Raw genomic sequence first — 19,161 nt, 5'->3', positions numbered from 1 at the left:
TGTATCTACAGCACGGGCCCTGTATTAAATCTGTAATAGAGGGATGGTTATCGAGTATTTATATTTTATACATTAAATTGTAAATAATATTATAAATATTACATTAATGTATTTAAGCTTTTGATTTTATGCGTCAATAGTTATACGGTTGTATTAGTCCCCTGTTATATTACAATTACTATTATTATACATCTAGTAATTAATATTTTGATTTTTTTTGTTGAATCTAAAATCAATTTCATAAAGTATTATATGTACCTATACATATATCCAAAAACAATTTTCGACACTGTGACGGCCGTCGGCCGCTGCATGAGTTATTATACAAACATGTCAGTTTTCGAACAATGTAATACTTGCCAATGTTCGTTTATATAGATACATAATATAATGTATAAACGTGACACAGCGATGTGGCTATATAATATCCGAGTATTTACGTGTGGAGAATCGATACGAATTCAAACGGATAATGGGCCACTCGAAAAATAATATACTATAACGACAGACGTATATATAATATAGATAATCCCACAAATATGGGGACTATCAAGTCGTTCATGTATACACGACAACGGATTATTGTTGTCTACCTCTAGTATTATTACACACGCAGCACACAGATTAAACGAATATAAAAAAAAACTCCCCATTTAATTATGTAAATTGCGGTCAAGCTGGATTATAATAACGCTATTACACCCGAAATCCAACGACGACGCAACAAATATTATACTATGAATTTAAGACGTTTAACGTCATATAAAAAATAGGTATAGGTACACCTAATAATAATCGGTAAAGTGTTATTATATCCAACGTGTTTGTTGATATCGAAGCGAAAAATATTTCACTATACAAACACAATTATTATGGTGTATATATATATATGGTTAGTAATATGGTGTAATATATCATACTGTTTCATGTCGCATATTGTCGTGTCTAACGATCGGATTAAATTTATCTTTAACTGTTTTTTTTTTCAATAACTTTGTACAAAAGCGGGCAATTTAATGAAAACAATAGCACAAAGATAGCTAAATTATAACAATGATTACTTAAACTTAGTAAATTAGGAAATTAACTAACTTGGCAGTGAAGTGTAAAAGTTAAAAAAAAATAAATTTTCCGACTACCTAGGTTACCTATAACTTTTTTATTTATATGAAAAACACTCATCAATAGCCATTAAAAAAAATTTAATAAAAAAAATTTTTTTATACCTACATATTCTATGTGAATAATACATGCATATATAATTATATACTATAAAAGGAATCACGTATACAAAGAGTTAAGTCAATAATTAACCTCCCCTAAAAAAAAAAAACATGATTCATAGTTTTCTACCTCCCTGTATAATAAGTGTATTATAATATAATAATTTTATATAAACGCACGACTTAAATACTATACTACGTAAACGTAATATAAATGCACAAATCATAATTTATTCCTTCTAGTGACTTAAATACAATTTGGTTAACTTTAGTCAATGTGATCAGAGTGAGGAGTGTAACTACGCCTAAACAACTACAACCCCTACGTATACCAGATTATTATTAAATACTATCATACCAATATTTAATTGCAAATTAACATTACTTAATGTATTATTGATATATTGTTTCATTAACTAATAACCTATTATATTATTAATCTATTTATCTACAGATTTTTTCTCGTATATGGAATTTTTTATCTCGAGTAAACACAATATATTATTATCTATATACAATTATTTTGAATTTATTATGCGTATACGCACACTACAGCAGACGTTTTCTGAGAAAATCCGTTCATAAATACTGTAAAAACCAAAATTAATAAATTGCAATATAGGTATATTATATAACTTGATACACGTCACAGCACGTGCATACAGTGTACATGGGCAATAGGAGACGTGTCGTGCAAAAGTTCATATTTTGACTAAATTTATCAAAATGTCGAAAATTATCAATTATTGTAACTAAACAATTATAAAATGTTCAATTTTTATAGCTAAGAATTGAAAGTTTAAACAAATATTCTCTTGATGGTCTCGCGTGTCGGCAACCGCGAGCGTGCGACGCTGGCAACTGCGATCTCGTCTTTCTGCGGGTAGCCGGAAAACGTATAGGGTGACTTACCACCGGACACCGTAAAGTGCTCTTTCACGTACCACTCCCCCGTCGCCGCCGTCTTGTCTAGGTGTCTTCGTCTGGGGGGGAGGACTACACTGCCGGCGTCAAGCTCTCCGGCAACAACCACACAGCAGCAGGTGCTTTGCGCTCTTCCACGTGGCGGCGAAAAACCGCCTTGTCCTACCACGTGTCTTGCTCGGAACTGCTGCAGTGGTTGTACCCGGTTCTGTCTCCCATTTCAGTGTAGTCGTGTCCCTCTCTACTTCCACAGACGGAATCGTGTCTTCCTTTTCATGTTCCACCTGCACGCTGTCGACTGCTGCAGTACGTCGGCTGATCCAAGGGACGGTAATACTGCTGAAGGCGCCGGTACTACCGCCGAAGGAGCCGGTACAACCACTGCAGCGTCACCACTGCCTTCCTCGATCGCGATGCATTCGGCAACCGTATCATGTTCACCAAACAACCAAATAATGTCCTGTAGTATATAGCCTCTTCGTCCTCATCGTCCTCGAGTATATTGGCTTTAAATCTCTGACTTCTAGTTTAGCGATTCTTCGTCCTCTATTGGTATAACCCATGTACCGACGCGTTCAACAACATGTATAATGACAATCTCTTCTACGAAGTCACTAGTGGTGGCCATTTTGCTTTTTGGTGTTTTCAGGTCAGACGTTTAATTACAAGTGAACTCGAAGTTCGATACAAAATCAGTTTACTAGAAAAATTCAAACATTTCCCAGACGACGGGTACACAGCGACGCGAGTACATTAATTGTAATGACAACTTTATAATATTTACATTTATTTAGTGCCTTAGTAATATGATTTTGAAAGTATAATAACTAAAACTATGTTGATTTGTTTTAAATATTTTTAATAATTTTCATAATTATATTAGAAACGTATTGGAAGCGTTTGGACATCAATAATCAACAATAAAATATTATAATGATACCTTATTACTATAAATTTAATATAATCTTATACTCGAGATATAATTCTGACCACACCGTCGTTATAGCTAAACTAAGGGGTTAAAAGTTTTAATGGTATGATCAACCACAGCACAAAACTCGGAACTGTGGCCAAGGTTCCCTATTTAAAGTATTGTACCTATACATAAGACAATTTGATCATTCGCGGGTATTATACGATTATTATCGGAAAACTCATTAAAGATTACGAATGCCGAGTGGTGTTTAGTCTTTACTGAAGTCGTGAACTTAAATCAGTTTATCCAATTAAAAATGTTTCCATAAGGAAATTTATGATTGGTCGGCCGAACACAAAAACTGCTACAGTACCCATATGCAGCGGCGGTCATTATATTATGATTATTATTATTATTATCATTATTATTATTGAGGAGTACCATAATATTCTGTTTTCCAAGACGCGTTATTTGTAAGTATTTATTTTTATCTTATTTAATTTTTCAGCACATTGTGGTGGATCAGACTGACAGTATTATTATATGCAAATATATTTACGCGCATAAATAGTAATAATATTACTATGTATTGTACAGTATTATAGCATAAAATATTATATCAACTGCTTCAGTCGACACGAACTACAGTGAGTACCTACCTATTTTATGTAGGATACCTATCAAACGTCTATTATAAGCACCTACACCAATACATTATATTATGTTCGAGCCCCTGCAATAATAACAACATCCGAAAATAAAATATATTATAAATGGGAAAAATGAAAATAAAAAAAAAAAAAAAAACGAAAGAAAAAAAAACGAGAAAAGAAAATAAATAAATGAAAAATAAGACTGGTGAGAAGCAATCATCGTTATGGCGATATATCATCTGTTGGCATAAAACAAGGACCAGTCTAAACTTCCCCCGCTGCGTTAACGTCAAATATATTATAATGCCCACATTATCATTACGATTACGATTATTATTATATTTAAACTAGATATACCGAGGAATTTCTACTGCTGCAGGAACGCCGTCTCTCCTGCATCATATGTATAATAATATAATAATATTGTATATCCTGCGCAGTGTATACTCGGCGGCGGAGTCCCGAGACCCGACCGAGACAACGGTGACGGCGGCCGGCCCGATGAATATTTATCTTTTAATATCGTTTATTTATACACATACACATTATATTTGTTCACCGTAATAATATTATGTTTTAAAATAGTGTCTCCACCATTATTTCTCCCGAGAGGGTTTTCCATATTATCCTTCCAACTATATATACGGCAGTATATAATAACAAGTGTATAATAATATAATATCATATATATATCTATCTGTACCTCTATATATGGTATATTATGTACTGCACGAGTCCGAATAATCACACTCATTTCACACGGCGACCCCATGCCGAGTCGTACGCGTAGCGCCTCCGCTGGCCGGCAGACACCGACCACCACATCGTGTCCCGGCGAAGGGCGCTAAGAACGGTCCTCCGATTGTACGGCGGTGTTGTCCAATGTTATATAATATTATTATGACGGTAAGTCATATTTTATGGAATTTCGAGACGATCGAATTATGTGTTTACACTGCGCAGTGCATCGCCGTGTCACCAGAGACCTCGACACTCTTTGAGTTGGTACCTAATAAGGCCACGGCAGTATATTAATCCGTAGCAATTTTCGGGAAAAAAAGAAATTCATTCAAGTTGGTATTATTATCATTTCGTTAAATGCGTCGTAATACAACGAGACCTCGCGGGATATTTAATGCCAATAGTTTGTAAATTACCGAGCGCTTTAAATAATCGAATCTCCAAGTCCCGGAATAGTACTATAATAAATAATAATAATAATATAATGTAAATATATTATATTAATTACAACGTAGGTATACTTCTTATACAATAATATAATAATATGTATTAAATAATAATGTGCTGTTGCAGTCGAATCCGAGACACTCCACGCGCGGGTACTATGCGTATTATGAATAAAATTAAAATATTTGGATACGTATATAACTATACGAAAATTGTATATCATAATGACATTCGTAAAACCGATCGGACCGGATTGGCTTTCGGTTGGCACCGCGGTTCGCGCTTACGTCCGTAGTCCGTGTTGTTGTTTTTTTATTATTATTATTATTATTGTGTATACGGACTACGGGCTGTCCGATTATGTGTAGTAACTTTTTTTTTTCTTCTTCTTCTCCTTCCTCCCCGAAAATAAAGTATACCGATAAATTTCAAAAAAATATGTATATAATATCGTACGAGCGGTACGTTATTTCTACGATATATAAGTGTGTGTCTATATATATATATATTACGTATACATATACATTATACACGTGGCAGACCTAAAAACAATATAACATGACGCGCGTGCAGCGTCGTTCATTCATGAATCCAGGATGTGCGCCTCCTCCTGCAGCTCCTTATCATCGGTTTGGAATGCGATCTCGGCGAGAGTGCGAGACAGCCGCGCGTATATTATAATACCCACCTATATATGTAGAAAATATAATAATAATAACAACAACCCGAAGACCGAATATTATTGTCTGTCACGACTACGTTTTTGATTTATATCAAGGGGTTAAAACAATAATATAGTGTGTCCATAATATGCGTGTTATAGATTAATATAATATTATTATTTATTTTACGCACGCCCTTTATTTTAGGTGATCCGAGAACGCCACGACCGTTGACAAGCAAGGATCGTGTTATTATAATCATTATTATTACCGCTCTGGGCGTATAGGTGATTCGAGGCCTGGTCAAACGATTCGATTTTGCGCATTTCGAACAAATTCCACAATTCCACAATAGTATTACACTTAATTTGTTTATTTATTTACGATTTATGTGCTGAACCCTTGGAACGAAAATACAATAGTAATAATAGGAATAATAATGATAATTATAACAGACTTTGATATTAATGTTTTGAAAGAGATTATATCATACAGGTCTACATTTCAAAAGGGTTTAACAAAAAGACAAATATTAAATTTGAAATTTGTGGTCCAAATTGATGGTAGACTTTATAAGCGCCTCATAGTACATAATATGCTTTTTTTCATGTAACTACTTTTAAATTGGGGAATATGAACAAGCATAAATGACCGGATACAATATTGTAAAACTTAAGTTAAATTTTGTTTTAAAAAACTGGATAGACCATACCATAGATGATAGTGAAATTTCATGCCTAAAATATTTTGTCTACGGTTAGCCGAAAAGACTAAATAAAAATGATTTGTGACAGGAGCGTAATCACGAGGAGAGGATATAATATGGAATGTCTAAGATAAAATTAACAAACCTAGCAAACATTTTATAATATTACCTAACACTGTTGTGCAACTATTTTATACAGCTGTATTAGTATTGTTGTTGTACCCAAGACTTATATTATTATTATTATTGTCATACGCGTACATAGGTAGGTAAGTATTCGTATAATATACAGCACTTACATTTAAAACGCTCGAATAAACGTACGCGTATGAATTTGCATATAAATACGCGATTAATCGGTACTCGTTATTTATACGTAATGATAAATATAAAATTAAATGTATACTTATATACTTATTATATACTAATGTGTTATAGTGTTATACCTACCTACATTATTATAGTATAAATTTCAGAGTAAATTGTTCTCTCAGCGCTGTACTTAATAATAAGTAGATATTACATTATTTTCTCCGAGAAATATAATAATATTATTATATATTTATTTTCTTTTGCAGGGTGAACAAACCGTACAACCGGTGTTTACATCTCTACAATTTATTACAAAGCTAAATACCCATATGTTGACCTTTTTGAAAGCTTTCTTTTAAACACTAACATTATTATTGCGCGACGTTTATTAAAATATTGTAGACATAAACAATATTTAGTTACACAAAAATGTAAATTAATAAAATTAAAACGAAAATATAAACGTATTAATAAGCTTAGAGAGTTGAACTTATTTTATTTATATACAGGTAAAGTATTTTTATACAATCTACCTTGTAATAAGGTCTATATTAATTTTGTTTTATATTTATTTAAAACAAAAATAAATACCTTTTAGTATTATAAGTCAAGACCATATCATTTGTTTTATAAAATCACCGTAAAAAATCTTGGTGCCTAATTAATTATAAATATACAATATAGGTATAAATACATAACATATGCGGTATTAGTTAGTACTAATAAAATCATAAGATATGAGCTATTCGTAGCAAAATGTCCAGCTATATATGTACTCCCCCGGCCTATTTTTTTTATAAATCATAAATATGTAACCATACATCAATTATTAAAATAATAATATAAAAAGGATTCTTCTTAGCTATAATACATAGCTAATACAGAAAAAAATAAAACATTGGTTTAGGCTTAAATGTTAGTTTCTAGTAATTTTGAAAATGTAATAAAAATAAATAAATATACCTAAAATGAATCACTTTTCCTACACCTTTTAATAAATTGTTTATAAATAATAATTATACGTCTTTCCATTTTCCATTGATAATAATGATGATTATTATACATTTATAACCAAACCAATGGTTTCTTCTGATATAATTCCATTTTGTTTCGGAACATTCACTTCAACAGTAACCGGTTACATATTGCTTTATAGTTTGTAGTGTACCTACATAATATTATACATAGGAGTAAGGCACCTACAATTATTTATTTTATTTTCCACTAACTTGGCTGACAAATTGGAAATTTGTATCATACATAATTTATTGCATAAATATAATTACAAAATCATACCTACCTACCTTATAAGTTACAATAATATTATGTGTATAAGAACTTAAAAATCCGGACTCTAGTTAATTTTAATAAATTATATATTATATACTGTGAAGAAATTTAAATTTAATGAGTACCCAATATCTTTTCACATTTAACAAGAGTGTACACAAGTTTATACAAACAATTAGAAACTATAATTCAACGAATCATAATAATATGTATCGCTTTTTAGCAGCATATATTATTATGTATAATGTTGACGTTAGTTTTGAATAAGTATGTCAAGTTTGTATGTATTGTTATAATTTCCCATGAATTTCCTTACACTCGTTCATAATAATATTATCACCTATACCTACACGACTACGCCTTTCTTTGAAATATTCTTACATTACAATTCACAACATATTATTATTACTATAATAATATACGCGCGTTCGATTGTCTGTACATGTAGGTACAGATGTATTTAATTCATGCGGACATTCCAACGTATCAAATCACAGGAGAAATCGATTAGTGCGTGTGTTATTATCGTGGAAAAAAATCAATAGCCGGGCCAGTAGTAAGGCAATTTAATAACAGTGTATTAGTATATTATGTACGCGTCATACGAGACTGTAAACGTAATTGTTATTTTAATTTTAATATTCAAAGGTACTATTATGGCTGTTTGGATCCGGTGTGGATGACAGCAATAAAGACGACTGTGGGCTCGTGTATTATAATGAGTGACGGAGTCTAGCCGGACGGAAAGGACGTGTGAATACGTGACGAAACGACCGCAATGACAGGTCTAACGATAGGTATTATGGCGGGAGAGGAGAGGAAGATCGAAATACAAACAGGCCAAGTTTTCCCACTTACAATATTATAATGTACTTAACTCGATAGGATTAATTTGACGTAGGAACGAGACGTGCTCGATCATGATTTATCGATACGGCGCGGACGTGAATAATAATAATAATAATAATAATAATAGTAATAAATAATATATTATGAAGTATAATATTATTATTTTGTGTTGCGAATTTCTTTACAAAACCGTATACAGACCCGGTTTTAAATCTTATTCCACGTTACGCACAACATTATACAACTCAATAGGTATATTATAATATTCGAATGAGACAAAGACAATATTACGTTAATTTATATGGGTACATTATTAACTGGCAAATTGTTAAAGTTTCATTTTAATTAGACGTCACTCAAGTGTGCGCATATCTATTAATTTATATTATATATATTGAATATATACGAGTACACGTAAAAAAAACTGCACGATTTCTATCTCGACGATGATGCATTTTGTATCGATGTACACCGTAGTCGAGCGTAGGTACCTACGTATGTATATTATGTGTTATATTATTATACTTAATAATAATATATCTAACAAAAAAATATCTCAAAAAAGATACTCGAAAAAGAAACACCGTACAACATCACATCATTACAACAACTCGGGGCAGTGATAAATAATATTATATTTTTTGCATCGACGGCAGAGGAAAAATATGTTGCGCGCACCGGAACAAAATGAAATTAATGAGTTTTTAAAACTGGTTCTGTTTTTTTTTTTTTCTTAGTACATCTGTGTCATTTGAGGTGCGTTTGGTTATTTTTTATTTTCAAATTTCTAAAACAGGTGTTATATACGTAATTTAATAAGTCGAACCAATTGTATTTCGTTTCGGCGCTCAGGACCTCTCCGGTTGAAGAGAATAAGGGTGTTCGGCTGCAAAAAGCGTGCCCATAGCCCGATTATAATCCCGTTTTTTTTTTCCTTTGCGCATTTGTCACGTGCATTTATCCGCAAATTCTTGTGCGCAACACGTTCATACGTGAAAAATGTGATAAACAATTTTTTTTTTTATTTAATATTTGGCACGTCTATTATAATATTATGCTCTAGCCATGTCGGTATATAAACACGTCAGCAGCGCAATGAACCGATGTGACCGATTGTTTTGGTATACACATTTTCCTATATATGTTGCAACGGTGCTGTATAGTGCAAGTGTAATAGGAGGTACATATATTGATTTATTATAAATGGATATAGAGTGGATAGATATTATATACGCACAATGTAGTATGTATACAGTCGTCGGTCAAGAAAAACATGTTTTCTAGGGACTATCGATTTTATGATATTATTGTAATTATTATTATTAAAGTATATTACATCGGTGTCTATCGATTGCGTCGACAATTTTAGACCAGGCATCTTTTGGGCCAGGAAATTAATCATAAAACATAAAGGTATCAACAAATAAATTATTGCGCCACAAAAAGAAGAAATGATTATAAATTTAGACCAGAACAAATCGAAAATATCCACGATTCCCATATGACATATGTTATATGAACGGACTATACTTAGGTACCTAAAGTGTTAAATAACTTAAAAAAATATACCATTTTTTTCCCAATATTTTATTTTAGTTAGGTATATAAAACCAAGTTAACATAAATGATGCAAACATAGTATACTGTGAATATTATGATTTACTTATAACACCTTCGCATGTAAATAGCATAGACTAAATAAATTACGATATATAGCCATCCATCGGGAGTTTTGAGAACGCAGTGTATATATACACGATGGAAACAAAATACTGATGTGAAACTTCCAGAACGATACGTCATATTATTTATTATGCATAATAATAATAGCAATATATCGTATAATATGTATGGTAAAAACTTGCCTACATAATATGTGCACAAAAATAATACTGTATATGACGTAAACGATATTTTCTACTGCTGCTGGTATGCGCGAATAAGACTTTATAACCGGTCGTCGCTGCAGTCCACTGACGACGATCACCCATATTATTATGATATATATTATAATTTATAAGTTATAACGTTGTCGTTCGCCGATGATAAGACGAGTTATCTATTTGGTCCGTTGTCACGATTCCGTTGCGAACACTGTGCGTATTTTTTGATTTATTATTAATATTATTATTATTGTAATGATGATTTAAAAATACGTGCTCGTATTATACTTTCGTATTTCTATAAGTTTATATCATATTACCGTGCATAATATATAAAGATGTCTATATTATGGTGAATCACTCTAAACGGTCGTCAATTAGTTATTATGTTAACCGACGTAATGCCTGCAAGAGAAGAAAAAAAAATAAATTCGTAACTCATCATTCAATCATTTATCTGTTTAGGGTAGAGAGAGGGTTAACGTGATTTTCGAACTATCCTAGTATTTTACACATGGGCAGACAAAGAATTAAACATTTTGTGTTGAAATGCGAAACAGATAACAGGACAGACTCGCAGTGGTACGCAGAAAGAGCTTTTATCGATGTTGATTTCAGTGAATGGAAGTGGCGTCGAGTGGCAAACGACTCCTTCCACACAGTTTTATAAATATGATGTCAACATATTATTATTATACTAATTTTATATTTTTATATTGCTTTAAATTTTTTTTTTAATTGATCATGAAGCCCGGCAACTATGGCCATTAGCTGTTTGTTTTTTTAGTTTGTAGGGGAGAAATTGTAGGTTTGTAAACACGTGTATTTTTTGGTTCGGCAGATTTTTTAGTGGGCACCAGTAGGTATCTGCCATGTCCGGGTGGGAGATGGCGGCACTCTCATACAGACACCGTGACTTGCCCGAAGAAAAATGCCACCCGCGGCCGGGTTCGAACCGGCACCTTGATCCGCTCGGCCACTCTGTCCCCCTGTTTTAAAATGTGCAATATTCGATTAGCTTCGTGGTGTCTATCAGAAGTATTAATGAATTAATAATTAATATATGCACACTATAATAAAATATATTATTTATAGAACTAAAATTAAAATATCCTTATTGCATCAGAGTACCAATAATTCTAGAAAAACGATTGTGTGCCGTTTTTAAGTAAGCCAATGTTGTTTAAAATTTATAAATAAGATATTATATGTTATTGGTTACCTATTTGTTTTATTTTGTTTGACAATAAATTCTTCGGTAAGTATTATTAGCACTATATAGAAGAGTTCAGCGGGGATAATGTATACATTTAATTTATTGATTTGCAAATGTTAAATGTATTTATCCACATACAACATAAGCCTATTAAATAATAATACTTATCAAATATATTTGAATAGATTACAATTATGAATTATTGAAATTCAGTTTAAATATTTAAAATAATTTGCTCACCTCAAATATACACGCATTGGTTTGGCTGGATACATTGTAGGTACTCTAATACAATACTACCGATTGAAATGTAGTTCAACTTTGCATAGTAATATAATAATCCATTAATGCTTCTGATGGACATCCTGAATTTATTTTAAAAAATGTACTCTATGTTCCAAAATATCAGCAAAAATGGTAATTTTTCCACTTTTAAGATCATTTATATACCCAAAAGGTGAACTCATTCTAACGGTTTATGTCCAAATATAATATTATTGTTATAATGTTAATAAATATATCTATCATAATATTATAGGATTAGATACCTGTGTAGATAAATCCGAATAACTATATGTTTATCTTGTTTAGATAATATGTTTTTTTTGTCGCCTGTGCTCGACACCGTTTATGATCAGCACACTCTAAGTTATATTATAGCTATATGAAATCCACCCCTTTATATTATAATAATATCCCCGCGTATAATATATAATCTCTAGTGCTGCAACTGCGCAACAGTCGGTTCAATATAAGCGATCCGTTTGCATAACCTTTTAATGTCCACCGCGTATACATGTATAATAATATTATTATGTTTGAACGCTCCGTCGTGTGTATAATATATTATTATATACGCATTCGGTTTTACGATTTCAATAATCAGTGTGATGAGGATAAAAGCAATAATATGCACCCTCCGCGTCGACGACGACGTTCGTATAATATAAATGTGCGCTCAGTGTAATTCGATTAACGCACATAGCGACTCCTGCAAACAGCTAGCGCGTTGTATAATAATATTATAATAATGTATTATTATGGGGTAAACCGTGATTATAATTTTTTTTTCGACCACCACGCAAGTCTTATAATATATTATATATGCGTATAAAGTTTCCGAGTGTTGTTGCCCGTAAATGAATTTTGCGGTTGTCGCGCGCGCATATTACGCCTATATATATATACATATATATACGCGTAGCCGAATAATAATAATTAAAAAAGCGAAAAATGTAATAACGTTTATACCTATAGGTTAGGTTAGTGTAGGTACCTACGATTTAATATCATCGCGGAGCTGATGAAAACTACATTAAAGGAACAACACTAATTGATTTATACACGGCTGTTTTAATTACTTTCCAGCGCCTTTACCGCCGTTTCAATCTCAGTATGGTGCACCTTTAATAAAAGTGATAAATATCACTTAGCCAGCGACGTTGCAAGGTGTGTGTATATATAGCTGTTGTTTGAAATTTTGTCTCTTAACCTTTCAAAATATTTACGAGACTATATATCGTGGTTTTACATAAAGTATATACCTACGATAGTGTGTATAATATATATATAGGTAATATGTATAGGTATAAATATATTATATAAACTATATTGTATGAAAATATATAGGCACCTAAACATAATTACTTGGTCTGTTTTAAATAGAATCTGTCTCTTTTGCGTTTTAATTACGGGGTTTCGCCTGTTTTACGCGTTTAAGAAAATAAATATTATAAATATTAACGTGTACAAAATAGGTATCTATATAATGAGCAATTTGATGTACCTACCAACACTATCAGGGCTGGCCCCGGGTGAGGCCTAGGGGACCCCCTCCTTAGCCCATGTTTCTAAAAAAATGTAAATTGTTACAAAGAAAATTACAAAAAAAAACACATATTATAATAACGAAATTTTTTCTGAAAATTATGGCCTAGCCTTGTCTCTGGAACTACTCCTGAACACGGTAAAGATGAACAATACAATTATTATTAAATTATTTCATGAAATGGAAATTATCTATCTTGAAATGTAAAAAAATAATTACTGGTCTGGAATATTAAAATATCATGTATCGAGTACAAACAATATAGACATGAGAATAGTAGTGACGAATTAATAATGATTTAATTGTATTTATCGCAAATTTCGTTTGCAATCAATAGTATCTATATATAGCAACAAACGAGTGTATACTCGTCAAACAAAATGTATAATTTTTTTTTTCACTTCTCCTTCGATCTTTTCATTCCACTCGGTGGCCACTTTTGTATTCGTTAAACTAACTGATGTCGTTCTGCAGTGACGTATAATATATATATATATATAACATACTCGCCTTCTACGGTCTTCGCCGGTAAATCGAACGGTCGTCGCCCTAGTTATATCCTATTCTTTATCTAATTGGTGTATCAAAATATCGGTTTTCAATGTGCCACGCGCTTTTATTCGTCCGACGGGGTCGATTACAACGAGTGTGTGTGTGTAGTCTTCTACAAGGTGGTCGACAAAACACCGTACAAACTACATATTATATTTGACTTTGTATTTTATACGCGTCCGAATGAAAAAAAAAAAATAAGGAACCCGAGATAAAACCTCCCAATCCATCATAATCCGTTTATAATAAAGCAGCTATATAGGGCACGGTAGTTTAATGAATAGAAATAAGTTGTAACTTGTAATATGCATATTATTATTGTGATAGAACTTCACGAAATGGGATATACGATCCGCTTAATATTATATTAATGGTGAACACTTTAATTCTTATTGCAATCAATCAATAACGATATTTAGGTTCATTACAATATTATATTATGTGCCTATAACAAAAATCGGGTTTGACTTAAAATTTAATGAAATTCAATTCTATGAATAGTTTTACCGATTTTGTATAGATACCGATATTATAATATAATACATCTAAATACTTTTTTTGCGTATGGTTTGATGCATCTCATCTGTGTAATGTGTATACTACTATTATACCTGTATATATATTTAAGTAATATTATTTGTTTTATTGAACAAAATATTATATGTTTATATATTTCTTTAACTTGTGAATGTTTAATTATTTGATTATTTATTAAATTAAGGTTATAGACGTGTATTTCCACCTTGTCTGGCTACGGTTATGGTTCGTATACTCATGTATTCTTAAGTTTTGTCCACAAGATTCGGTAAGAAAAATATAGAAAAATAATAACTATCGACGTTTAAAATATAATATAATACAAATATTGACATTTCATTCACCAAATACTATATAGGTGACTATGGTACTTCGCATTATATTATGTTGACGTATTAAAATAAAACACAATTATACGTTACAAATTCAAATATAGTCCATATGCAATAGACATAAAATTAAAAAAGGATCAGTTCTACTATTAATTTTTTTGTTTCACTTTTGAGTTGTATACATTTTTATAACAATACTCAAAAGTATAATTTAAAACCTTAACTATTATAGTACATATCAATAATATACATATTTTGTTTATATAGGCTACAGTTGGATGTAACGTAAGAGCACACATAAGAGCTGATTGGGCCTTTAAAAAATCAATACGGTACACGCATCACTATACCAGGAATCCAAGAACACATTGTATATAGAAATAAAAGAAAATTTCTTTGATGCCAGTAATTAAAAAAATTATTAGAAAGTAACTATGGGTGTCACGCTGTTTCTGTTTTCAGCCTTTCGCCGCATTAATAATCGAATTCCAAAGCCCATTGTCCTTTGACGTGTCTTATGGTTGTGCAATTTCATTATTCAAAGAGGCTCACCATACATATATTATGTATATATGTATATGTGTGTGCGTGTATGAGTGATTTCTATTGTGTTAACGATAATTCTAATAGTATAGTATATATAAGACAGAGACTTATTGTCGATGATGAAGGGGACTGCAGAAGGATTGGTGTATAAGGGTGGAGCTTTTGGTCTTTATTATTACCTATTTTTCTATCTGATCAAATCCGATTCCCACCTTAAACCTATTGATATTCATACACCTGATCGGGTATAATCGAATATAATATTAATTAATATCGGTACTATATAATAATAAATAAAACTCACTAATTTAATTCCCCGATAGGTATTTATGAACAAATTAGTACTTGACGCTCATAGCATATTATGGAACTTATCTCGGCTAATAAAGTATAGAATTGAATAACATGCAGTTTATATTATTATAGTGTATATTATAAAAGTGCTGTAGCCAGAAATGTGTTGGTTATTTTGGAGGAAGGGGAACTAATTTTATCATTACTAATTTTTAGAATGATTATAGAATTAGAATTAAATATTTGAACGAGTGTGATAATAATGTCTAATAGTTTTGATATCTTCACGCGTTTCTGTTTTAGGTGCATATGAAGTAAAAAATTGTTTAACTATTTAAACGGGAAATAGGTATTGTCCTATACGGACATCTTGTAAACGTATCTATTTTTGCTCCAAGCAAAATAATCGTCACGCAAATTTGGTTATATGCTTATATGCTAATACCTACTAAATATTATAATATACAATAAAGGTACATGATAAAATTACATTCGTAAAGAATTAAAACGTCGTTGTACGGAATAATAATTAACAATTGTGTGCGTGGTTTTCGTTGGCATAAATGGCATAAATGGCATAATTTGCAAACCACTCTGCATAATATAAACTACTTACAAACTTTGGGTCACAAACCCAGCATGTGCCTTTTCGATTCGGTTATTTATTGTGGTTTTTCTGGCAAATATATTATTATATACATTATAATATGTGTACGCAACGTTCCCTGCAGACATTTCGTACACGACAATACGTGTATATTTTCGCATAATAATAATAATAATACTATAATATATACATTATATACACATTATATACACCGTGATTTACAGGTATTTCCACAATAATGCACAACATTCGTCTACCATCTTCCGATCGCATATTATATATATAATACTAACTAGATAATACCTACGTCTTCATGACTTCATCGCGATGTTTACCAAGACGGGAGCCGATATAAATATTATTGAATTGTTGTTCACGTACCTATTATATGTATCATATTATTATTTATTTCATTATTGATCGATACAATATGTATCGTATCGGTTCTCTCCGAAACGTTTAGCGAAATCCAAAGTAATTTACTAGGAACATACCTATATAATATAATGTTTGTGACCTATTGTACGGTATTAAAGGCATCTCTATTATACTTATTTTTTTATACCTACGGGATCTATTATATTCTATTGAGATGAAAAATAATGCAACAAAAAAGTTATAATTTTGAAAACCGTGTAACGTTCTCCAACCGCGATAATCACGATGAGCCACTTAGATCAGACTGTATAATACAGCGGTGTTTGGAGTGTTAAATGGCGGTGGTAAGAGGAGACGTTTCATCGGTTGTACTTAATAATAAAACATAAACTCCCCGAAGTAAAATTTATATAAAAAAAAAAGGAAAAATTTAATGATGTTTTATCAAAGGAAATAATAATAATTTATTAGTTGTGACATCGTGTACACCTATTATATACGTGGCAAATGAATGGATTGAGGACACATTTAATGAGTACAAAATTAATAGACAAAATGTATTATTATACATCAATAATTTCTACAAATTGCCAAGAGCCCATTGTAACTCGTAAAACATGAAATAATCAAAACATTCGAATATCTTTTGTATTGCATGTTCACCGTCTAAACTTTCTAGTGAAATCACTATGATATTATGAACAACAAAATTCATATCAAGTATTTCAATGATTTATAATTTATAAGTTTTAATTTATATACACAGATACAAAACTAATATAGTCCACATGCGTTCGAAAAAATCTGTGATTATACAAATAGTTAGGCAGTTAAACATAGCAGTTACCATATTTTGTAATATATATATATTGGATGTTTAAATAAATATGGCCCCTGCGAAAACTATCAATTTGTCATTAAAACGACCTTATAGCGACTGACAAAAATTAAAGTACTTCTAGGGGTTGATTTGATTACGGCTCTCATGTGGTGGTTACGGCTACCGTGTAGTGATGAAACCAAAAAATAAAGAAGTTTACTTTGCATTGTTCGGATCATATATTCAATATTATTAATAGTTTTTAATATATTTAATATAAAAAATTGATAACATTTAAAATGTTTATTCCCGTCAAGAATTTTTTGAAATTATAAAGTGCTCCGACCGATGCAAAGTAATCTTGGTTAAGTATTTATTTATTCAAATCGGACCTTTGGATGTAGGTACTTTCATTTTTGCCAGTCATATAGCTATTTCACGCCCATAGATTGATTTTGAATATTTTTATCAAATAAGTAACTGACATGTGCATGCGGGTGCGTAATATGTATGATGTGGGTGAAGGTGATCGTTGAAGAGTATTTGCACACTAATGATAATTTCCTACACCCACAAAGACGAGCAGTGACCACTACAAACGAAAGAATTGCCTAAGCACAATTCCTAAAAAATGACACGTTTGCAGGGACCTTAAAAGATGTTTTGTACTTTTAAGGATTTACAAATTATAAAAGTCAGAGCTGCTGCTATTATATAAACGTTGTTTTGTTATAATACTATTATTAGGCATTCATCCGTTTCCTAAAAACATGTATATATCGTCTGCTGTATGCGGTGCATGTGACTATTCCAACTAAAATTCATTAGGCGTAACAGTCATAATTTTTTGTCCTCGTTATATTATTATTTGATGTTTTTTCTAGGGAAAAAACTATAAATTATAGAAATAAGCCTAAAATCTACAGAGCCACCTGTTTAAATAATATTATTTTATCCAAAATACTGGTTATAGGCGAGTGCGTCACTGCAGTGTGAAATTTGAATTTCAATGATTTATCATTATACAGAAAAAACGGTTCTGGGTAGAGCTGGTGTGTCAGCGTAGGATATTTTATTTAAATATTGCTATTAGTTATAATAGGTAGGTTGAATTAATTTTTGCATTTTAATTATTGCCCAAAAAATCGTGCATAAATGTGCTTATCTTTAATATTTTGATATACCTATCTAAAATAACAACTTATTAGGAATTTATTGTATTTATTACATTTTTAAGCTTTTTGACTGCACGAATTTTTTTTTACTGACATTTATAGAAAAAAACCTAAAGTAAATCGAGTATTATCTGAGAAAAAACTTTCTAACTTTTTGGTAACTTTTATTGAACATGCCCATCAGCTGTTGCGTCAAAAAAAAATATATATAAATTTTTTTATGTGTAGGTATAGTATATAATATTTATAGTTTACAATATTTATAGTATA

This window comes from Metopolophium dirhodum, chromosome 3 (assembly GCF_019925205.1).
Source record: "Metopolophium dirhodum isolate CAU chromosome 3, ASM1992520v1, whole genome shotgun sequence".
Classification (NCBI taxonomy): domain Eukaryota; kingdom Metazoa; phylum Arthropoda; class Insecta; order Hemiptera; family Aphididae; genus Metopolophium; species Metopolophium dirhodum.
Note: the sequence above shows the minus strand (reverse complement) of the source record.